The sequence below is a fragment of the Oncorhynchus masou genome, unplaced genomic scaffold, assembly GCF_036934945.1.
Source record: "Oncorhynchus masou masou isolate Uvic2021 unplaced genomic scaffold, UVic_Omas_1.1 unplaced_scaffold_1673, whole genome shotgun sequence".
In the NCBI taxonomy this organism is placed as follows: domain Eukaryota; kingdom Metazoa; phylum Chordata; class Actinopteri; order Salmoniformes; family Salmonidae; genus Oncorhynchus; species Oncorhynchus masou.
This window is the reverse complement of record NW_027006863.1, coordinates 51,118-76,336: the sequence shown is the minus strand read 5'-3', so window position 1 is coordinate 76,336 and position 25,219 is coordinate 51,118. Positions and strand designations below refer to the sequence as shown.

The window sequence follows — 25,219 nt, the reverse complement described above, 5'->3', positions numbered from 1 at the left end:
GAACTCGCACACCAAATCAGCGTATTCGTCAATGTTGTTATCTGACGCAATACGAAACATAATCCAGGTTAGGATTAGGGTAGAGGTTTGGGGTTGGAATTAGGAAAATTCTTGTCCCTATTCCAGATACACATTTTTATCACTCACACAAACTGGTGAGACAATGAGGATGATTAAAGTCTAATTGATATTAAACAAACATCACATCAGATCAAGCTTGAGTCGAAAACATCCATCTTCTGGATTCCATGTCACTTGATATCACTCTCCACATAACCCAGAGGGATATCACTCTCCACATAACCCAGAGCGATATCACTCTCCACTTAACCCAGAGCGATATCACTCTCCACATAACCCAGAGTGATATCACTCTCCACATAACCCAGAGTGATATCACTCTCCACATAACCCAGAGTGATATCACTCTCCACATAACCCAGAGTGATATCACTCTCCACATAACCCAGAGTGATATCACTCTCCACATAACCCAGAGTGATAGCACTCTCCACGTAACCCGGGGTGATAGCACTCTCCACGTAACCCGGGGTGATAGCACTCTCCACGTAACCCGGGGTGATAGCACTCTCCACGTAACCCGGGGTGATAGCACTCTCCACGTAACCCGGGGTGATAGCACTCTCCACGTAACCCGGGGTGATATCACCCTCCACGTAACCCAGGGTGATATCACCTTTCACGTAACCCAGGGTGATATCACCTTTCACGTAACCCAGGGTGATATCACCTTTCACGTAACCCAGGGTGATATCACCTTTCACGTAACCCAGGGTGATATCACTCTTCACGTAACCCAGGGTGATATCATTCTTCACGTAACCCAGGGTGATATCACTCTTCACGTAATCCAGGGTGATTCAGAGTGATATCACTCTCCACATAATCTAGAGTGATATCACTCTTCACATAATCTAGGGTGATATCACTCTTCACATAATCCAGGGCTATCCAGGGTGATATCACTCTCCACATAATCCAGGGTGATATCACTCTCCACATAATCCAGAGTGATATCACTCTTCACATAATCCAGGTAAGGTTTTTAGTTTACATTCTGAAGAGAGAACTGATCTGAGATCAGCTCGGTCCGGTACCAGAGGACCAACTGTCAGAGGGACATTTACAGAAATATTGGTAACACTTGATTGTATTTCATAACCAACACATTCATGGGTTATGGGTAAGTAATGTGTTGAAACGTCTACATAAGTACCCTTGAAATAAAATGTTCCAGAAATATGAGTCACGTAAAACCGGTAACGGTTGTAGCTTTAATACATCCAATCAGTGAGTGGAAAACATTTAAATATGATAGAAAAATAAACCAATGAGACATGTGGGGCTCGATTCAATCCGTAGTGCTTAAGAGCTGCGCTAGAGCGCAATATAAATTTAAAGACAATGTTCACGGAGACGCTATTCATGGTAAATACGCATAACAATTAGTGTGTTGAGATATCTGTTATGAATGTATTGTAATGTTATAAAAATTGTATAAACTGTCTTTAATCATGACGGACCCCAGGAAGAGTAACTGCTGCCTTGGCAGGAACTAATGGGGATTTAATAACTTTATTTAACTAGATAAGAGTCAGTTAAAAACAAATTATTTACAATGACGGCCTACCTACCCCTCTAACCACTAGGCTACCTGCCTCCCCACCCTCTAACCACTAGGCTACCTGCCTCCCCACCCTCTAACCACTAGGCTACCTGCCTCCCCCCCTCTAACCACTCGGCTACCTGCCTCCCCCCCTCTAACCACTAGGCTACCTGCCTCCCCCCCTCTAACCACTAGGCTACCTGCCTCCCCCCTCTAACCACTAGGCTACCTGCCTCCCCACCCTCTAACCACTAGGCTACCTGCCTCCCCCCTCTAACCACTAGGCTACCTGCCTCCCCCTCTAACCACTAGGCTACCTGCCTCCCCCCTCTAACCACTAGGCCACCTGCCTCCCATCTCTAACCACTAGACTACCTGCCTCCCCTCTCTAACCACTAGGCTACCTGCCTCCCCCTCTAACCACTAGGCTACCTGCCTCCCCCTCTAACCACTAGGCTACCTGCCTCCCCCCCTCTAACCACTAGGCTACCTGTCTCTGCCCATCTAAGCACTAGGCTCCCTGCCGCCCCTACACTCTAACCGCTAGGCTACCTGCCGTCCCAACACTCTAACCGCTAGGCTACCTGCCGTCCCAACACTCTAACCGCTAGGCTCCCTGCCGTCCCTACACTCTAACCGCTAGGCTACCTGCCTCCCCCCTCTGACCACTAGGCTACCTGCCTCCCCCCCTCTAACCACTAGGCCACCTGCCTCCCTGCTCTAACCACTAGGCTACCTGCCCCCCCCCTCTAACCGCTAGGCTACCTGCCTCCCAACACTCTAACCGCTAGGCTACCTGCCGTCCCAACACTCTAACCGCTAGGCTACCTGCCGTCCCAACACTCTAACCGCTAGGCTCCCTGCCGTCCCAACACTCTAACCGCTAGGCTACCTGCCTCCCCCCTCTGACCACTAGGCTACCTGCCTCCCCCCCTCTAACCACTAGGCCACCTGCCTCCCCCCCTCTAACCACTAGGCTACCTGCCTCCCCCACTCTAACCACTAGGCTACCTGCCTCCCCCCTCTAACCACTAGGCTACCTGCCTCCCCCCTCTAACCACTAGGCTACCTGCCTCCCCCCTCTAACCACTAGGCTACCTGCCTCCCCAATAAAAACAAATGTCATCTCAATGGGAAATGACCTTTAAATTTAAATCACACTACAGAGCTTTTAGGGCTATGGGTTGAATCGAGCCCTAAGACGCTATAAGACAAAAGTGTGAGTGCCCAAATGGCAACGTATTCCCTATATAGTGCACTACGTTTGATGAGGGCCCATAGGGCTAGTAATGCACTATATAGGGAATAGGGTGCTATTTGGGTTATACACAAAAACATTTCCCTAAAACATTACATTAATGTACAAATGATCTGGTCCTCTCTCCTCTCTCTCCCAAGGCTAAAACATTACATTAATGTACAAATGATCTGGTCCTCTCTCCTCTCTCTCCCAAGGATAAAACATTAATGTAATGTACAAATGATCTGGTCCTCTCTCCTCTCACTCCCAAGGCTAAAACATTACAATAATGTACAAATGATCTGGTCCTCTCTCCACTCTCTCCCTAAAACATTACATTAATGTACAAATGATCTGGTTCTCTCTCCTCTCTCTCCCAAGGCTAAAACATTACATTGTTCCAGGGTGATTCCATCAAAATGATTTGACCTAAAAAAGGAGACAAAGAGACAGAGGATTGATACTAAGGCCTAGATTCAATAAGGAGTCTATTCAATGAAGTATCGTGAAGTTCAACCCAATTGAAATGTACAGGCAATGTCTCTGCGTGAGCTCATTTCACTGTAAACGCTGCACATGTCGGCTCAATCAGAAGTTCCCTTTTTACATTTCTATCGATGTGATCTGCAATGCTTCAGCGATGCATATAACATAGAGCCCTGAGGCCTGGATTCAATCAGATCTAACTTTATAACCCGGTGATACCAGATGCCCACATAGCAGCTGTTTCCTCATTGGCTTATAGGTGGGTTCTGTGTTGGAGCCCCACTGTGTTGGAGCCCCACTGTGTTGGAGCCCCACTGTGTTGGAGCCCCACTGTGTTGGAGCCGAAGTCACGTCGGTGAGCAGCTGCGATCGTTGTCACGGAGCCACCCCTGTCCAACTCTCACGTTAGACGTTCAGAAGGAGAAAGTGTCTTTTTTTAAAATAGAAAATAACGAAGGTCACAATTGAAAATCACTCAACTAATATAATAAGGATTTCTATCAGCAGAATGGAGGTGTAGCTTAGAACACATCCCAGTCTTGAAACAAGGCTGCATAGGATTTCTACTAATAGGACTAGAAGAGTCCGCGTTAGGTATAAAAGCCGGGATCTTCACAGCTCCAACACAGTGAAACCTCCAACATGGCCCAACTTAAAACAACAGCACGGCAATTCTGTTGTCTCAGATCTAATTGGATCAAGCCCTCCATCTGTCACATTTGAGTTACAAGTTAAGCACTAAATAGGACACACTTTGCATAGCATAGTGTTTTAGGGACATGAAGCTGGGGTTAGAGGTTAGAGGTTAGGGGTTAGGGTAGAACTGGGGAGTGGACATGAAGCTGGGGTTAGGGGTTAGGGTAGAACTGGGGAGTGGACATGAAGCTGGGGTTAGGGGTTAGGGTAGAACTGGGGAGTGGACATGAAGCTGGGGTTAGGGTGGAGCTGGGGAGTGGACATGAAGCTGGGGTTAGGGTAGAACTGGGGAGTGGACATGAAGCTGGGGTTAGGGGTTAGGGTAGAACTGGGGAGTGGACATGAAGCTGAGATTAGGTGTATGTAGAGTTAGTGGTTAAAGGTCAGGGGTTAGGTGTATGTAAGGTGAAGGGTTAAAGGTCAGGGGTTAGGTGTATGTAAGGTGAAGGGTTAAAGGTCAGGGGTTAGGTGTATGTAAGGTGAAGGGTTAAAGGTCAGGGGTTAGGTGTATGTAAGGTGAAGGGTTAAAGGTCAGGGGTTAGGTGTATGTAAGGTGAAGGGTTAAAGGTCAGGGGTTAGGTGTATGTAAGGTGAAGGGTTAAAGGTCAGGGGTTAGGGTTATAATCATCTTTACCTGGACGTGGAGATCCTCAGGATAAGTTCTTACTTTTCTGAGGACAAAAATAAAAAGTATAAATGAACCACAGCCTGCATATCTCCATCTCTGTACATCACTATATCTACTCCTCATGTGGACAAGTCTCAAATCTTACATTGCAGTCGACTCAGCAGATATTTCATTTTTTATGACGGACAATGTTCAAAATTGTAAACCACAAAGGAGGGTATCTAGAGCATTGTGATATGCGGAGGGAAAATCTATTTGAATGGGATCTTTGACACGATGCACCAGACTGTTGTGAGTCAGTGTGGTAACGATGCACCAGACTGCTGTGAGTCAGTGTGGTAACGATGCACCAGACTGCTGTGAGTCAGTGTGGTAACGATGCACCAGACCGCTGTGAGTCAGTGTGGTAACGATGCACCAGACCGCTGTGAGTCAGTGTGGTAACGATGCACCAGACCGCTGTGAGTCAGTGTGGTAACGATGCACCAGACCGCTGTGAGTCAGTGTGGTAACGATGCACCAGACCGCTGTGAGTCAGTGTGGTAACGATGCACCAGACCGCTGTGAGTCAGTGTGGTAACGATGCACCAGACTGCTGTGAGTCAGTGTGGTAACGATGCACCAGACCGCTGTGAGTCAGTGTGGTAACGATGGACCAGACTGCTGTGAGTCAGTGTGGTAACGATGCACCAGACTGCTGTGAGTCAGTGTGGTAACGATGCACCAGACCGCTGTGAGTCAGTGTGGTAACGATGCACCAGACCGCTGTGAGTCAGTGTGGTAACGATGCACCAGACCGCTGTGAGTCAGTGTGGTAACGATGCACCAGACCGCTGTGAGTCAGTGTGGTAACGATGGACCAGACTGCTGTGAGTCAGTGTGGTAACGATGCACCAGACTGCTGTGAGTCAGTGTGGTAACGATGCACCAGACCGCTGTGAGTCAGTGTGGTAACGATGCACCAGACCGCTGTGAGTCAGTGTGGTAACGATGCACCAGACCGCTGTGAGTCAGTGTGGTAACGATGCACCAGACTGCTGTGAGTCAGTGTGGTAAGGATACAGACCTAGTAGTCATCTGTAAACACGCATCACTTCGCTTTTTCAGCCTCTACACCACTTACCCTGTTTACCAGTGTTTCAGCCCCTACACTACTTACCATGTTTACCAGAGTGCGTCAGCCCCTACACCACTTACCCTGTTTACCAGAGTGTTTCAGCCCCTACACCACTTACCCTGTTTACCAGAGTGTTTCAGCCCCTACACCACTTACCCTGTATACCAGAGTGTTTCAGCCCCTACACCACTTACCCTGTTTACCAGAGTGTTTCAGCCCCTACACCACTTACCCTGTATACCAGAGTGTTTCAGCCCCTACACCACTTACCCTGTTTACCAGTGTTTCAGCCCCTACACTACTTACCCTGTTTACCAGAGTGTTTCAGCCCCTACACTACTTACCCTGTTTACCAGAGTGTTTCAGCCCCTACACTACTTACCCTGTTTACCAGTGTTTCAGCCCCTACACTACTTACCCTGTTTACCAGAGTGTTTCAGCCCCTACACCACTTACCCTGTTTACCAGTGTTTCAGCCCCTACACCACTTACCATGTTTACCAGAGTGTTTCAGCCCCTACACCACTTACCCTGTTTACCAGTGTTTCAGCCCCTACACCACTTACCCTGTTTACCAGTGTTTCAGCCCCTACACCACTTACCCTGTTTACCAGTGTTTCAGCCCCTACACCACTTACCCTGTTTACCAGTGTTTCAGCCCCTACACCACTTACCCTGTTTACCAGTGTTTCAGCCCCTACACCACTTACCCTGTTTACCAGTGTTTCAGCCCCTACACCACTTACCCTGTTTACCAGTGTTTCAGCCCCTACACCACTTACCCTGTTTACCAGGGTTTCAGCCCCTACACCACTTACCCTGTTTACCAGGGTTTCAGCCCCTACACCACTTACCCTGTATACCAGTGTTTCAGCCCCTACACCACTTACCCTGTTTACCAGTGTTTCAGCCCCTACACCACTTACCCTGTTTACCAGTGTTTCAGCCCCTAAACCACGTACCCTGTTTACCAGTGTGTCAGCCCCTACACCACTTACCCTGTTTACCAGTGTTTCAGCCCCTACACCACTTACCCTGTTTACCAGTGTTTCAGCCCCTACACCACGTACCCTGTTTACCAGTGTTTCAGCCCCTACACCACTTACCCTGTTTACCAGTGTTTCAGCCCCTACACCACTTACCCTGTTTACCAGTGTTTCAGCCCCTACACCACTTACCCTGTTTACCAGTGTTTCAGCCCCTACACCACTTACCCTGTTTACCAGTGTTTCAGCCCCTACACCACGTACCCTGTTTACCAGTGTGTCAGCCCCTACACCACTTACCCTGTTTACCAGTGTTTCAGCCCCTACACCACTTACCCTGTTTACCAGTGTTTCAGCCCCTACACCACGTACCCTGTTTACCAGTGTTTCAGCCCCTACACCACTTACCCTGTTTACCAGAGTGTTTCAGCCCCTACACCACTTACCCTGTTTACCAGTGTTTCAGCCCCTACACCACTTACCCTGTTTACCAGTGTTTCAGCCCCTACACCACGTACCCTGTTTACCAGTGTTTCAGCCCCTACACCACTTACCCTGTTTACCAGTGTTTCAGCCCCTACACCACGTACCCTGTTTACCAGTGTTTCAGCCCCTACACCACGTACCCTGTTTACCAGTGTTTCAGCCCCTACACCACGTACCCTGTTTACCAGTGTTTCAGCCCCTACACCACTTACCCTGTTTTCCAGAGTGTTTCAGCCCCTACACCACTTACCCTGTTTACCAGTGTTTCAGCCCCTACACCACTTACCCTGTTTACTAGTGTTTCAGCCCCTACACCACTTACCCTGTTTTCCAAAGTGTTTCAGCCCCTACAACACTTACCCTGTTTACCAGTGTTTCAGCCCCTACACCACGTACCCTGTTTACCAGTGTTTCAGCCCCTACACCACTTACCCTGTTTTCCAGAGTGTTTCAGCCCCTACACCACTTACCCTGTTTACCAGAGTGTTTCAGCCCCTACACCACTTACCCTGTTTACCAGAGTGTTTCAGCCCCTACACCACGTACCCTGTTTACCAGTGTTTCAGCCCCTACACCACTTACCCTGTTTACCAGTGTTTCAGCCCCTACACCACGTACCCTGTTTACCAGTGTTTCAGCCTCTACACCACTTACCCTGTTTACCAGTGTTTCAGCCCCTACACCACTTACCCTGTTTACCAGAGTGTTTCAGCCCCTACACCACTTACCCTGTTTACCAGTGTTTCAGCCCCTACACCACGTACCCTGTTTACCAGTGTGTCAGCCCCTACACCACTTACCCTGTTTACCAGTGTTTCAGCCCCTACACCACTTACCCTGTTTACCAGTGTTTCAGCCCCTACACCACGTACCCTGTTTACCAGTGTTTCAGCCCCTACACCACTTACCCTGTTTACCAGAGTGTTTCAGCCCCTACACCACTTACCCTGTTTACCAGTGTTTCAGCCCCTACACCACTTACCCTGTTTACCAGTGTTTCAGCCCCTACACCACGTACCCTGTTTACCAGTGTTTCAGCCCCTACACCACTTACCCTGTTTACCAGTGTTTCAGCCCCTACACCACGTACCCTGTTTACCAGTGTTTCAGCCCCTACACCACGTACCCTGTTTACCAGTGTTTCAGCCCCTACACCACGTACCCTGTTTACCAGTGTTTCAGCCCCTACACCACTTACCCTGTTTTCCAGAGTGTTTCAGCCCCTACACCACTTACCCTGTTTACCAGTGTTTCAGCCCCTACACCACTTACCCTGTTTACTAGTGTTTCAGCCCCTACACCACTTACCCTGTTTTCCAAAGTGTTTCAGCCCCTACAACACTTACCCTGTTTACCAGTGTTTCAGCCCCTACACCACGTACCCTGTTTACCAGTGTTTCAGCCCCTACACCACTTACCCTGTTTTCCAGAGTGTTTCAGCCCCTACACCACTTACCCTGTTTACCAGAGTGTTTCAGCCCCTACACCACTTACCCTGTTTACCAGAGTGTTTCAGCCCCTACACCACGTACCCTGTTTACCAGTGTTTCAGCCCCTACACCACTTACCCTGTTTACCAGTGTTTCAGCCCCTACAGCACGTACCCTGTTTACCAGTGTTTCAGCCTCTACACCACTTACCCTGTTTACCAGTGTTTCAGCCCCTACACCACTTACCCTGTTTACCAGAGTGTTTCAGCCCCTACAACACTTACCCTGTTTACCAGTGTTTCAGCCCCTACACCACTTACCCTGTTTACCAGTGTTTCAGCCCCTACACCACTTACCCTGTTTACCAGTGTTTCAGCCCCTACACCACTTACCCTGTTTACCAGTGTTTCAGCCCCTACACCACGTACCCTGTTTACCAGAGTGTTTCAGCCCCTACACCACTTACCCTGTTTACCAGAGTGTTTCAGCCCCTACACCACTTACCCTGTTTACCAGAGTGTTTCAGCCCCTACACCACTTACCCTGTATACCAGTGTTTCAGCCCCTACACCACTTACCCTGTATACCAGTGTTTCAGCCCCTACACCACTTACCCTGTTTACCAGTGTTTCAGCCCCTACACCACTTACCCTGTTTACCAGTGTTTCAGCCCCTACACCACGTACCCTGTTTACCAGTGTGTCAGCCCCTACACCACTTACCCTGTTTACCAGTGTTTCAGCCCCTACACCACTTACCCTGTTTACCAGTGTTTCAGCCCCTACACCACGTACCCTGTTTACCAGTGTTTCAGCCCCTACACCACTTACCCTGTTTACCAGAGTGTTTCAGCCCCTACACCACTTACCCTGTTTACCAGTGTTTCAGCCCCTACACCACTTACCCTGTTTACCAGTGTTTCAGCCCCTACACCACTTACCCTGTTTACCAGTGTTTCAGCCCCTACACCACTTACCCTGTTTACCAGTGTTTCAGCCCCTACACCACGTACCCTGTTTACCAGTGTGTCAGCCCCTACACCACTTACCCTGTTTACCAGTGTTTCAGCCCCTACACCACTTACCCTGTTTACCAGTGTTTCAGCCCCTACACCACTTACCCTGTTTACCAGTGTTTCAGCCCCTACACCACTTACCCTGTTTACCAGTGTTTCAGCCCCTACACCACTTACCCTGTTTACCAGTGTTTCAGCCCCTACACCACTTACCCTGTTTACCAGTGTTTCAGCCCCTACACCACTTACCCTGTTTACCAGTGTTTCAGCCCCTACACCACGTACCCTGTTTACCAGTGTTTCAGCCCCTACACCACTTACCCTGTTTACCAGTGTTTCAGCCCCTACACCACTTACCCTGTTTACCAGTGTTTCAGCCCCTACACCAGTACCCTGTTTACCAGTGTTTCAGCCCCTACACCACTTACCCTGTTTACCAGAGTGTTTCAGCCCCTACACCACTTACCCTGTTTACCAGTGTTTCAGCCCCTACACCACTTACCCTGTATACCAGCCCCTACACCACTTACCCTGTTTACCAGTGTTTCAGCCCCTACACCACTTACCCTGTTTACCAGTGTTTCAGCCCCTAAACCACGTACCCTGTTTACCAGTGTGTCAGCCCCTACACCACTTACCCTGTTTACCAGTGTTTCAGCCCCTACACCACTTACCCTGTTTACCAGTGTTTCAGCCCCTACACCACGTACCCTGTTTACCAGTGTTTCAGCCCCTACACCACTTACCCTGTTTACCAGAGTGTTTCAGCCCCTACACCACTTACCCTGTTTACCAGTGTTTCAGCCCCTACACCACGTACCCTGTTTACCAGTGTTTCAGCCCCTACACCACTTACCCTGTTTACCAGAGTGTTTCAGCCCCTACACCACTTACCCTGTTTACCAGTGTTTCAGCCCCTACACCACGTACCCTGTTTACCAGTGTGTCAGCCCCTACACCACTTACCCTGTTTACCAGTGTTTCAGCCCCTACACCACTTACCCTGTTTACCAGTGTTTCAGCCCCTACACCACGTACCCTGTTTACCAGTGTTTCAGCCCCTACACCACTTACCCTGTTTACCAGAGTGTTTCAGCCCCTACACCACTTACCCTGTTTACCAGTGTTTCAGCCCCTACACCACTTACCCTGTTTACCAGTGTTTCAGCCCCTACACCACGTACCCTGTTTACCAGTGTTTCAGCCCCTACACCACTTACCCTGTTTACCAGTGTTTCAGCCCCTACACCACGTACCCTGTTTACCAGTGTTTCAGCCCCTACACCAAGTACCCTGTTTACCAGTGTTTCAGCCCCTACACCACTTACCCTGTTTTCCAGAGTGTTTCAGCCCCTACACCACTTACCCTGTTTACCAGTGTTTCAGCCCCTACACCACTTACCCTGTTTACCAGTGTTTCAGCCCCTACACCACTTACCCTGTTTTCCAGAGTGTTTCAGCCCCTACACCACTTACCCTGTTTACCAGAGTGTTTCAGGCCCTACACCACTTACCCTGTTTACCAGAGTGTTTCAGCCCCTACACCACGTACCCTGTTTACCAGTGTTTCAGCCCCTACACCACTTACCCTGTTTACCAGTGTTTCAGCCCCTACACCACGTACCCTGTTTACCAGTGTTTCAGCCTCTACACCACTTACCCTGTTTACCAGTGTTTCAGCCCCTACACCACTTACCCTGTTTACCAGAGTGTTTCAGCCCCTACAACACTTACCCTGTTTACCAGTGTTTCAGCCCCTACACCACTTACCCTGTTTACCAGTGTTTCAGCCCCTACACCACTTACCCTGTTTACCAGTGTTTCAGCCCCTACACCACGTACCCTGTTTACCAGAGTGTTTCAGCCCCTACACCACTTACCCTGTTTACCAGAGTGTTTCAGCCCCTACAACACTTACCCTGTTTACCAGTGTTTCAGCCCCTACACCACTTACCCTGTTTACCAGTGTTTCAGCCCCTACACCACTTACCCTGTTTACCAGAGTGTTTCAGCCCGACAAGAAAGCAAGAAAGCTGAAGTATGATAGACACTGGAGGGAAGACATTCACAGTGATATGTGCTGTACTGTAGACACCATAGTTGAGCCTCCAGATCATCCTGTCCTGCTGGCTCTGATGCCAATACAATGAGATTATATGGTCTTGTGATATTTGACTGATGTTTTCATAAATTGATTTGTAGTGTATTTCCTCTGCTCTGTATTGAACCTCTCATCCATGCGTCCGTCCCGAGCTGCTGTAATCCTCCACAGATACAGCTGTGACCCAGAGTCAGACGCCCGGCCTCCTCAGCCAGTTGTTTACCTTCTTCTTGGCCTGTTGCAGCTCCTGGTAGAAAGTAGAGCGGAGGAAGCGGCTGTAGGAATCACTCTTCATCAGCTTGTAGATGTGCTCCTGAAACAGAGAAGGTCCATTCCAATCTTACTGTGTAGAGACCCACCAATAACCCCACTCCAATTCTAACCCACCAATAACCCCACTCCATTCTAACCTTACACCTTACTGTGTAGAGACCCACCAATAACCCCACTCCATTCTAACCTTACTGTGTAGAGACCCACCAATAACCCCACTCCAATTCTAACCCACCAATAACCCCACTCCATTCCAATCTTACTGTGTAGAGACCCACCAATAACCCCACTCCATTCTAACCTTACTGTGTAAAGACCCACCAATAACCCCACTCCATTCTAACCTTACTGTGTAGAGACCCACCAATAACCCCACTCCAATTCTAACCCACCAATAACCCCACTCCAATTCTAACCCACCAATAACCCCACTCCAATTCTAACCCACCAATAACCCCACTCCAATTCTAACCCACCAATAACCCCACTCCAAATCTAACCCACCAATAACCCCACTCCAATTCTAACCCACCAATAACCCCACTCCAATTCTAACCCACCAATAACCCCACTCCAATTCTAACCCACCAATAACCCCACTCCAATTCTAACCCACCAATAACCCCACTCCAATTCTAACCCACCAATAACCCCACTCCAATTCTAACCCACCAATAACCCCACTCCAATTCTAACCCACCAATAACCCCACGCCATTCCAACCTTACTGTGTACAGACCCACCAATAACCCCACGCCATTCCAACCCACCAATAACCCCACTCATTCCAATCTTACTGTGTACAGACCCACCAATAACGCCACTCCATTCTAACCCTCCAACCTTACTGTGTACCAACCCACCAATAACCCCACTCCATTCTAACCTTACTGTGTACCAACCCACCAATAACCCCACTTCATTCTAACCTTACTGTGTACCAACCCACCAATAACCTCACTCCATTCTAACCTTACTGTGTACAGACCTACCAATAACGCCACTCCATTCCAACCTTACTGTGTACAGACCTACCAATAACGCCACTCCATTCTAACTCACCAATAAACCCACTCCATTCTAACCTTACTGTGTACCAACCCACCAATAACCCCACTCCATTCCAACCTTACTGTGTACCAACCCACCGATAACCCCACTCCATTCTAACCTTACTGTGTACCAACCCACCGATAACCCCACTCTATTCCAACCTTACTGTTTACCAACTCACCAATTACCCCACTCCATTCCAACCTTACTGTGAACCAACCCACCAATAACCCCACTCCATTCCAACCTTACTGTGTACCAACCCATCAATAACCGCACTCCACACTAACCTTACTGTGTACCAACCCACCAATAACCCCGCTCCATTCCAACATTACTGTGAACCAACCCACCAATAACCCCACTCCATTCTAACCTTACTGTGCACCAACCCACCAATAACCCCAACACCTGTCTAAAAATGTGGGCAATATCTGAATGTGGACAAGAAAGGACAAAGGACGCATGTTAGCACCAGGTGTAAACGGGGCAAGGGGTTTCACAAAGAAGTAATTAAACAGAACATTGTTCCTATTCAGCTGCAGTATTACTCTCCCCATTCAAAACACCACTTCCTGACTCCTCACAGACCTGTGCGTCCTCGAAGGCGTATCGTCCAGGGTCCTTGACATTCTGTGTGGTCTTGTCGTAGCTCTTGGAGTCAACGTTAATGGCACTGGGGGCCCCTGGGGCCAAGAATTCCTGCCAAATCTCCTGGACTCTTGTAGGGACCTCCCGAATCGGCCTCTTCTTCACCTCCTGAACCGCCAGCCAGAACCTGGACCACAGAAAGATACAGGAATGTTAAACACAACAGAACCTGGACCACAGACAGATAAAGGAATGTTAAACAACAGAACCTGGACCACAGACAGATAAAGGAATGTTAAACAACAGAACCTGGACCACAGACAGATACAGGAATGTTAAACAACAGAACCTGGACCACAGACAGATACAGATACAGGAATGTTAAACAACAGAACCTGGACCAGAGACAGATACAGGAATGTTAAACAACAGAACCTGGACCACAGACAGATACAGGAATGTTAAACAGAACCTGGACCACAGACAGATACAGATACAGGAATGTTAAACAACAGAACCTGGACCAGAGACAGATACAGGAATGTTAAACAACAGAACCTGGACCACAGACAGATACAGGAATGTTAAACAGAACCTGGACCACAGACAGATACAGATACAGGAATGTTTAACATCAACAGAACCTGGACCACAGACAGATAAAGGAATGTTAAGCACATCAACAGAACCTGGACCACAGACAGACAAAGGAATGTTAAGCACATCAACAGAACCACAGATAAAGGAATGATAAACATGTTCACTGGAAGTGAAAAGCAAATTGTGACGTTACAGGTGACCTATTCCGTATAATAACATTGTCAAGTAAATATAAATTGAATGGGGTCATGTTCAGGACACAAGTAGGGGCAGGAGGTATGTGGAAAGGTAGCTTTGTGTACTGACACGAACAAGCCGACACCTACCTAGCAGTTGTTTTGGCGGTGATGGCTGTGAAACCGTGTTAGAGCGGTCAAATCCACAAGCGACTCGCGGCATTATACCTAAAGCGGACGTTGCCATTGGCTGCACGGCGTAGCATTAAGATAAAACCCAGCCTCGTTTACAAGTTTTAACACTGGAATGTGAGATGTAATCTACACCTGGATTCGACTGATAGAAATCCTCATTATTTCCTTTGAATGATTTTCAATTTGAGTCATTATTTTTATATAGAGCCTGCACTTTCTCCGTCTGTATTTCTTACAAGAGTGGGATGGATGTGGCTTAGTGACAATGACCACACGAGCAGCTGCTCACCGATTTGACAACACCAAAACACCAGCTCTGCTGGTTGAGTATTGATTGAATATTAGTGAAAGTATAAATCAGATATCTGCATCACAGTTCACGCTCCAAACTACAGTAATCTGACAGGAAGCTCTTCCAGCATGTCAACATCTATACGCTCCAAACTACAGTAATCTGACAGGAAGCTCTTCCAGCATGTCAACATCTATACGCTCCAAACTACAGTAATCTGACAGGAAGCTCTTCCAGCATGTCAACATCTATACGCTCCAAACTACAGTAATCTGACAGGAAGCTCTTCCAGCATGTCAACATCTATACGCTCCAAACTACAGTAATCTGACAGGAAGCTCTTCCAGCATGTCAACATCTATACGCTCCAAACTACAGTAATCTGACAGGAAGCTCTTCCAGCATGTCAACATCTATACGCTCCAAACTACAGTAATCTGACAGGAAGCTCTTCCAGCATGTCAACATCTATACGCTCCAAACTACAGTAATCTGACAGGAAGCTTTTCCAGCATGTCAACATCTATACGCTCCAAACTACAGTAATCTGACAGGAAGCTCTTCCAGCATGTCAACATCTATACGCTCCAAACTACAGTAATCTGACAGGAAGCTCTTCCAGCATGTCAACATCTATACGCTCCAAACTACAGTAATCTGACAGGAAGCTCTTCCAGCATGTCAACATCTATACGCTCCAAACTACAGTAATCTGACAGGAAGCTCTTCCAGCATGTCAACATCTATACGCTCCAAACTACAGTAATCTGACAGGAAGCTCTTCCAGCATGTCAACATCTATACGCTCCAAACTACAGTAATCTGACAGGAAGCTCTTCCAGCATGTCAACATCTATACGCTCCAAACTACAGTAATCTGACAGGAAGCTCTTCCAGCATGTCAACATCTATACGCTCCAAACTACAGTAATCTGACAGGAAGCTCTTCCAGCATGTCAACATCTATACGCTCCAAACTACAGTAATCTGACAGGAAGCTCTTCCAGCATGTCAACATCTATACGCTCCAAACTACAGTAATCTGACAGGAAGCTCTTCCAGCATGTCAACATCTATACGCTCCAAACTACAGTAATCTGACAGGAAGCTCTTCCAGCATGTCAACATCTATACGCTCCAAACTACAGTAATCTGACAGGAAGCTCTTCCAGCATGTCAACATCTATACGCTCCAAACTACAGTAATCTGACAGGAAGCTCTTCCAGCATGTCAACATCTATACGCTCCAAACTACAGTAATCTGACAGGAAGCTCTTCCAGCATGTCAACATCTATACGCTCCAAACTACAGTAATCTGACAGGAAGCTCTTCCAGCATGTCAACATCTATACGCTCCAAACTACAGTAATCTGACAGGAAGCTCCAAACTTCCAGCATGTCAACATCTATACGCTCCAAACTACAGTAATCTGACAGGAAGCTCTTCCAGCATGTCAACATCTATACGCTCCAAACTACAGTAATCTGACAGGAAGCTCTTCCAGCATGTCAACATCTATACGCTCCAAACTACAGTAATCTGACAGGAAGCTCTTCCAGCATGTCAACATCTATACGCTCCAAACTACAGTAATCTGACAGGAAGCTCTTCCAGCATGTCAACATCTATACGCTCCAAACTACAGTAATCTGACAGGAAGCTCTTCCAGCATGTCAACATCTATACGCTCCAAACTACAGTAATCTGACAGGAAGCTCTTCCAGCATGTCAACATCTATACGCTCCAAACTACAGTAATCTGACAGGAAGCTCTTCCAGCATGTCAACATCTATACGCTCCAAACTACAGTAATCTGACAGGAAGCTCTTCCAGCATGTCAACATCTATACGCTCCAAACTACAGTAATCTGACAGGAAGCTCTTCCAGCATGTCAACATCTATACGCTCCAAACTACAGTAATCTGACAGGAAGCTCTTCCAGCATGTCAACATCTATACGCTCCAAACTACAGTAATCTGACAGGAAGCTCTTCCAGCATGTCAACATCTATACGCTCCAAACTACAGTAATCTGACAGGAAGCTCTTCCAGCATGTCAACATCTATACGCTCCAAACTACAGTAATCTGACAGGAAGCTCTTCCAGCATGTCAACATCTATACGCTCCAAACTACAGTAATCTGACAGGAAGCTCTTCCAGCATGTCAACATCTATACGCTCCAAACTACAGTAATCTGACAGGAAGCTCTTCCAGCATGTCAACATCTATACGCTCCAAACTACAGTAATCTGACAGGAAGCTCTTCCAGCATGTCAACATCTATACGCTCCAAACTACAGTAATCTGACAGGAAGCTCTTCCAGCATGTCAACATCTATACGCTCCAAACTACAGTAATCTGACAGGAAGCTCTTCCAGCATGTCAACATCTATACGCTCCAAACTACAGTAATCTGACAGGAAGCTCTTCCAGCATGTCAACATCTATACGCTCCAAACTACAGTAATCTGACAGGAAGCTCTTCCAGCATGTCAACATCTATACGCTCCAAACTACAGTAATCTGACAGGAAGCTCTTCCAGCATGTCAACATCTATACGCTCCAAACTACAGTAATCTGACAGGAAGCTCTTCCAGCATGTCAACATCTATACGCTCCAAACTACAGTAATCTGACAGGAAGCTCTTCCAGCATGTCAACATCTATACGCTCCAAACTACAGTAATCTGACAGGAAGCTCTTCCAGCATGTCAACATCTATACGCTCCAAACTACAGTAATCTGACAGGAAGCTCTTCCAGCATGTCAACATCTATACGCTCCAAACTACAGTAATCTGACAGGAAGCTCTTCCAGCATGTCAACATCTATACGCTCCAAACTACAGTAATCTGACAGGAAGCTCTTCCAGCATGTCAACATCTATACGCTCCAAACTACAGTAATCTGACAGGAAGCTCTTCCAGCATGTCAACATCTATACGCTCCAAACTACAGTAATCTGACAGGAAGCTCTTCCAGCATGTCAACATCTATACGCTCCAAACTACAGTAATCTGACAGGAAGCTCTTCCAGCATGTCAACATCTATACGCTCCAAACTACAGTAATCTGACAGGAAGCTCTTCCAGCATGTCAACATCTATACGCTCCAAACTACAGTAATCTGACAGGAAGCTCTTCCAGCATGTCAACATCTATACGCTCCAAACTACAGTAATCTGACAGGAAGCTCTTCCAGCATGTCAACATCTATACGCTCCAAACTACAGTAATCTGACAGGAAGCTCTTCCAGCATGTCAACATCTATACGCTCCAAACTACAGTAATCTGACAGGAAGCTCTTCCAGCATGTCAACATCTATACGCTCCAAACTACAGTAATCTGACAGGAAGCTCTTCCAGCATGTCAACATCTATACGCTCCAAACTACAGTAATCTGACAGGAAGCTCTTCCAGCATGTCAACATCTATACGCTCCAAACTACAGTAATCTGACAGGAAGCTCTTCCAGCATGTCAACATCTATACGCTCCAAACTACAGTAATCTGACAGGAAGCTCTTCCAGCATGTCAACATCTATACGCTCCAAACTACAGTAATCTGACAGGAAGCTCTTCCAGCATGTCAACATCTATACGCTCCAAACTACAGTAATCTGACAGGAAGCTCTTCCAGCATGTCAACATCTATACGCTCCAAACTACAGTAATCTGACAGGAAGCTCTTCCAGCATGTCAACATCTATACGCTCCAAACTACAGTAATCTGACAGGAAGCTCTTCCAGCATGTCAACATCTATACGCTCCAAACTACAGTAATCTGACAGGAAGCTCTTCCAGCATCTCAACATCTATACGCTCCAAACTACAGTAATCTGACAGGAAGCTCTTCCAGCATGTCAACATCTATACGCTCCAAACTACAGTAATCTGACAGGAAGCTCTTCCAGCATGTCAACATCTATACGCTCCAAACTACAGTAATCTGACAGGAAGCTCTTCCAGCATGTCAACATCTATACGCTCCAAACTACAGTAATCTGACAGGAAGCTCTTCCAGCATGTCAACATCTATTCGCTCCAAACTACAGTAATCTGACAGGAAGCTCTTCCAGCATGTCAACATCTATACGCTCCAAACTACAGTAATCTGACAGGAAGCTCTTCCAGCATGTCAACATCTATACGCTCCAAACTACAGTAATCTGACAGGAAGCTCTTCCAGCATGTCAACATCTATACGCTCCAAACTACAGTAATCTGACAGGAAGCTCTTCCAGCATGTCAACATCTATACGCTCCAAACTACAGTAATCTGACAGGAAGCTCTTCCAGCATGTCAACATCTATACGCTCCAAACTACAGTAATCTGACAGGAAGCTCTTCCAGCATGTCAACATCTATACGCTCCAAACTACAGTAATCTGACAGGAAGCTCTTCCAGCATGTCAACATCTATACGCTCCAAACTACAGTAATCTGACAGGAAGCTCTTCCAGCATGTCAACATCTATACGCTCCAAACTACAGTAATCTGACAGGAAGCTCTTCCAGCATGTCAACATCTATACGCTCCAAACTACAGTAATCTGACAGGAAGCTCTTCCAGCATGTCAACATCTATACGCTCCAAACTACAGTAATCTGACAGGAAGCTCTTCCAGCATGTCAACATCTATACGCTCCAAACTACAGTAATCTGACAGGAAGCTCTTCCAGCATGTCAACATCTATACGCTCCAAACTACAGTAATCTGACAGGAAGCTCTTCCAGCATGTCAACATCTATACGCTCCAAACTACAGTAATCTGACAGGAAGCTCTTCCAGCATGTCAACATCTATACGCTCCAAACTACAGTAATCTGACAGGAAGCTCTTCCAGCATGTCAACATCTATACGCTCCAAACTACAGTAATCTGACAGGAAGCTCTTCCAGCATGTCAACATCTATACGCTCCAAACTACAGTAATCTGACAGGAAGCTTTTCCAGCATGTCAACATCTATACGCTCCAAACTACAGTAATCTGACAGGAAGCTCTTCCAGCATGTCAACATCTATACGCTCCAAACTACAGTAATCTGACAGGAAGCTCTTCCAGCATGTCAACATCTATACGCTCCAAACTACAGTAATCTGACAGGAAGCTCTTCCAGCATGTCAACATCTATACGCTCCAAACTACAGTAATCTGACAGGAAGCTCTTCCAGCATGTCAACATCTATACGCTCCAAACTACAGTAATCTGACAGGAAGCTCTTCCAGCATGTCAACATCTATACGCTCCAAACTACAGTAATCTGACAGGAAGCTCTTCCAGCTTGTCTACAGTCCTGTAGCAGCATTGGGAATTATGTCCAGCAGAGGGATCCAGAGAGCAAATTAAATTCTACTACAGGCCAGTTGAAACACGTGTTTATCTTCCATAGTAGAGTACTATACTAGACTAGAGTACTAGAGTAGAGTAGTAGATTACTTGAGTACTAGAGTATAGTACTAGTAGAGTAGTACTAGTAGAGTAGAGAAGTGTGTAATACAGAGTAAAGAACAATAGACATACCTGAGGTTCTCTGAGCTGAACTCTGACTCCAGAAACTTGAGGAACTGTTCTCTCCCAACAGGATCCTTCAACACCTCGTTAATCCCAAAGCCCCACCTCTTCACTCTCTGCTGGCCCGGCTCCTTACTACAGAGAGAGATAGACAGAGGATCCTTCAACACCTCGTTAATCCCAAAGCCCCACCTCTTCACTCTCTGCTGGCCCGGCTCCTTACTACAGAGAGAGATAGACAGAGGATCCTTCAACACCTCGTTAATCCCAAAGCCCCACCTCTTCACTCTCTGCTGGCCCGGCTCCTTACTACAGAGAGAGATAGACAGAGGATCCTAAAACACCTCGTTAATCCCAAAACCCCACCTCTTCACTCTCTGCTGGCCCGGCTCCTTACTACAGAGAGAGATAGACAGAGGATCCTTCAACACCTCGTTAATCCCAAAGCCCCACCTCTTCACTCTCTGCTGGCCCGGCTCCTTACTACAGAGAGAGATAGACAGAGGATCCTTCAACACCTCGTTAATCCCAAAGCCCCACCTCTTCACTCTCAGCTGGCCTGGCTCCTTACTACAGAGAGAGATAGACAGAGGATCCTTCAACACCTTGTTAATCCCAAAGCCCCACCTCTTCACTCTCAGCTGGCCTGGCTCCTTACTACAGAGAGATATTTTTTTAATTTTTCCTTCATTTAAGTTTAGAACACATTCTTATTTTCAATGACGGCCTAGGAACAGTGGGTTAACTGCCTTGTTCAGTGGCAGAACGACAGATTTGACCTTGTCAGCTCGGGTTTTCGATCTTGCAACCTTTTGGTTACTAGTCTAACACTCTAACCATCATCAAATCAAATTTATTTATATAGCCCTTTGTACATCAGCTGATATCTCAAAGTGCTGTACAGAAACCCAGCCGAAAACCCCAAACAGCAAGCAATGCAGGTGTAGAAGCACGGTGGTTAGGAAAAACTCCCTAGAAAGGCCGAAACCTAGAGAGGAACCAGGCTATGTGGGGTGGCCAGTCCTCTTCTGGCTGTGCCGGGTGGAGATTATAACAGAACATGGCCAAGATGTTCAAATGTTCATAAATGACCAGCATGGTCGAATAATAATAAGGCAGAACAGTTGAAACTGGAGCAGCAGCACGGCCAGGTGGTCAGGGGACAGCAAGGAGTCATCATGTCAGGTAGTCCTGGGCTATGGTCCTAGGGCTCAGGTCCTCCGAGAGAGAGAGGAGAGAATTAGAGAACGCACACTTAGATTCACACAGGACACCTACTGAGCATAAATACTGGACAGGAGAAGTACTCCAGATATAACAAACTGACCCCAGCCCCCCGACACATAAACTACTGCAGCATAAATACTGGAGGCTGAGACAGGAGGGGTCAGGAGACACTGTGGCCCCATTCGAGGACACCCCCCGGACAGGGCCAAACAGGAAGGATATAACCCCACCCACTTTGCCAAAGCACAGCCCCCACACCACTAGAGGGATATCTTCAACCACCAACATCCTGAGACAAGGCTGAGTATTGCCCACAAAGATCTCCGCCATGGCTCAACCCAAGGGGGGCGCCAACCCAGACAGGATGACCACATCAGTGAATCAACCCACTCAGGTGACGCACCCCTTCCAGGGACGGCATGAGAGAGCCCCAGTAAGCCAGTGACTCAGCCCCTGTAATAGGGTTAGAGGCAGAGAATCCCAGTGGAAAGAGGGGAACCGGCCAGGCAGAGACAGCAAGGGCGGTTCGTTGCTCCAGAGCCTTTCTGTTCACCTTCCCACTCCTGGGCCAGACTACACTCAATCATATGACCCACTGAAGAGATGAGTCTTCAGTAAAGACTTAAAGGTTGAGACCGAGTTTGCGTCTCTGACATGGGTAGGCAGACCGTTCCATAAAAATGGAGCTCTATAGGAGAAAGCCCTGCCTCCAGCTGTTTGCTTAGAAATTCTAGGGACAATTAGACGGCCTGCGTCTTGTGACCGTAGCGTACGTGTAGGTATGTACGGCAAATCAGAGAGATGGGTAGAAGCAAGCCCATGTAATGCTTTGTAGGTTAGCAGTAAAACCTTGAAATCAGCCCTTGCTTTGACAGGAAGCCAGTGTAGGGAGGCTAGCACTGGAGTAATATGATCAAATTTTTTGGTTCTAGTCAGCCGTATTTAGCACTAACTGAAGTTTATTTAGTGCTTTATCCGGGTAGCCGGAAAGTAGAGCATTGCAGTAGTCTAACCTAGAAGTGACAAAAGCATGGATTAATTTTTCTGCATCATTTTTGGACAGAAAGTTTCTGATTTTTGCAATGTTACGTAGATGGAAAAAAGCTGTCCTTGAAATGGTCTTGATATGTTCTTCAAAAGAGAGATCAGGGTCCAGAGTAACGCCGAGGTCCTTCACAGTTTTATTTGAGACTACTGTACAACCATCAAGATTAATTGTCAGATTCAACAGAAGATCTCTTTGTTTCTTGGTACCTAGAACAAGCATCTCTGTTTTGTCCGAGTTTAAAAGTAGAAAGTTTGCAGCCATCCATTTCCTTATGTCTGAAACACATGCTTCTAGCAAGGGCAAATTTGGGGCTTCACCATGTTTCATTGAAATGTACAGATGTGTGTCATCCGCATAGCAGTGAAAGTTAACATTATGTTTTCGAATAACATCCCCAAGAGGTAAAATATATAGTGAAAACAATAGTGGTCCTAAAACGGAACCTTGAGGAACACCGAAATTTACAGTTGATTTGTCAGAGGACAAACCATTCACAGAGACCAACTGATATCTTTCCGACAGATAAGATCTAAACCAGGTCAGAACTTGTCCGTGTAGACCAATTTGGGTTTCCAATCTCTCCAACAGAATGTGGTGATCGATGGTATCAAAAGCAGCACTAAGGTCTAGGAGCACGAGGACAGATGCAGAGCCTCGGTCCAATGCCATTAAAATGTCATTTACCACCTTCACAAGTGCCGTCTCAGTGCTATGATCTAAAACCAGACCGAAGAATTTTGTATACATTGTTTGTCTTCAGGAAGGCATTGCTGGTCACTGGCCCAACGCTCTAAGCACTAGGCTACGCTGCCGCCCCACTACAGGCTCCTTACCATAGAGAGAGATTGGTTCTTGAAACAACTTGTGTTGCGTGGACGTAAATGAAACCATTGTAGTGTAGAGGCTGTGTAGAGGCTCTACGCTCAAAGAAGATATTTGAAAGGTTGTTTATTCATTGAATACAACACAGACCGTCCTGACTGCTGGGCTTCTTCTCAGTACCTTCCCTAGCCTGGCCAGCCACTCACTACTTAATAACAACACAGACTGCTGGGCCTCTGCTCAGTACCTTTGTTCTTAACCTGGCCAGCCACTCACTACTTAATAACAACACAGACTGCTGGGCCTCTGCTCAGTACCTTCCCTAGCCTGGCCAGCCACTCACTACTTAATAACAACACAGACTGCTGGGCCTCTGCTCAGTACCTTCCCTAGCCTGGCCAGCCACTCACTACTTAATAACAACACAGACTGCTGGGCCTCTTCTCAGTACCTTCCCTAGTGACCAGCCACCACAATGCCACTGCTGGTTTGGGAAGCCACTCACTTTGCTTCTGCTTAATAACCAGAACTAGGAGGAACAGACTGCTGGGCATCTGCTCAGTACCTTCCTAGCCTGGCCAGCCACTCACTACTTAATAACAACACAGACTGCTGGGCCTCTGCTCAGTACCTTCCCTAGCCTGGCTCAGTAACTCTGACCACTCACTAGAATAACAACACAGACTGAGGGTGAACCCACCTAAGTAACTCTGAATAACACACAGACTGAGAGAAGGACAGACTGACTAGGTAATAACAACCCACCTGGTCTCAGTACTCTGACAGAGAGAGAGAAGGACAGACTGAGGGTGAACCCACCTGGTCTCCAGTAACTCTGACAGAGAGAGAAGGACAGACTGAGGGTGAACCCACCTGGTCTGCTAACTTGACAGAACAACACAGACTGCTGGTGAACCCACCTGGTCTCCAGTACAGACTGAAGGTCCCAGCCTGGCCAGCCACTCACTGACAATAACAACACAGACTGCTGGGCCTCTGGTCTCCAGTACCTTCCCTAGACAGAGAGAGAGAAGGACAGACTGAAGTACCTTCCCCTAGCCTGTGAACAGCCACTCACTACTTAATAACAACACAGACTGCTGGGCCTCTGCTCAGTACCTTCCCAGCCTGGCCAGCCACTGACACTTAATAACAACACAGACTGCTGGGCATCTGCTGAACCCACCTGGTCTCAGTAACTCTGACAGAGAGAAGGACAGACTGAGGGTGAACCCACCTGGTCTGCAGTACTCTGACAGACAACACAGGGACAGACTGGGGTGAACCCACCTGGTCTCCAGTAACTCTGACAGAGAGAGAAGGACAGACTGAGGGTGAACCCACCTGGTCTCCAGTAACTCTGACAGAGAACAGAGAAGGGACAGACTGAGGGTGAACCCACCTGGTCTCCAGTAACTCTGACAGAGAGAGAGAGAAGGACAGACTGAGGGTGAACCCACCTGGTCTCCAGTAACTCTGACAGAGAGAGAGAAGGACAGACTGAGGGTGAACCCACCTGGTCTCCAGTAACTCTGACAGAGAGAGAGAAGGACAGACTGAGGGTGAACCCACCTGGTCTCCAGTAACTCTGACAGAG

At 47.4% G+C, this 25,219-nt stretch overlaps 1 pseudogene; it reads right to left on the bottom strand.

Moving 5' to 3' along the window:
* Positions 1 to 4,699: 4,699 nt before the first annotated feature.
* Positions 4,700 to 25,219, bottom strand: part of LOC135531934 (regulator of G-protein signaling 7-like) — a 58,808-nt pseudogene continuing 38,288 nt past the window's right edge.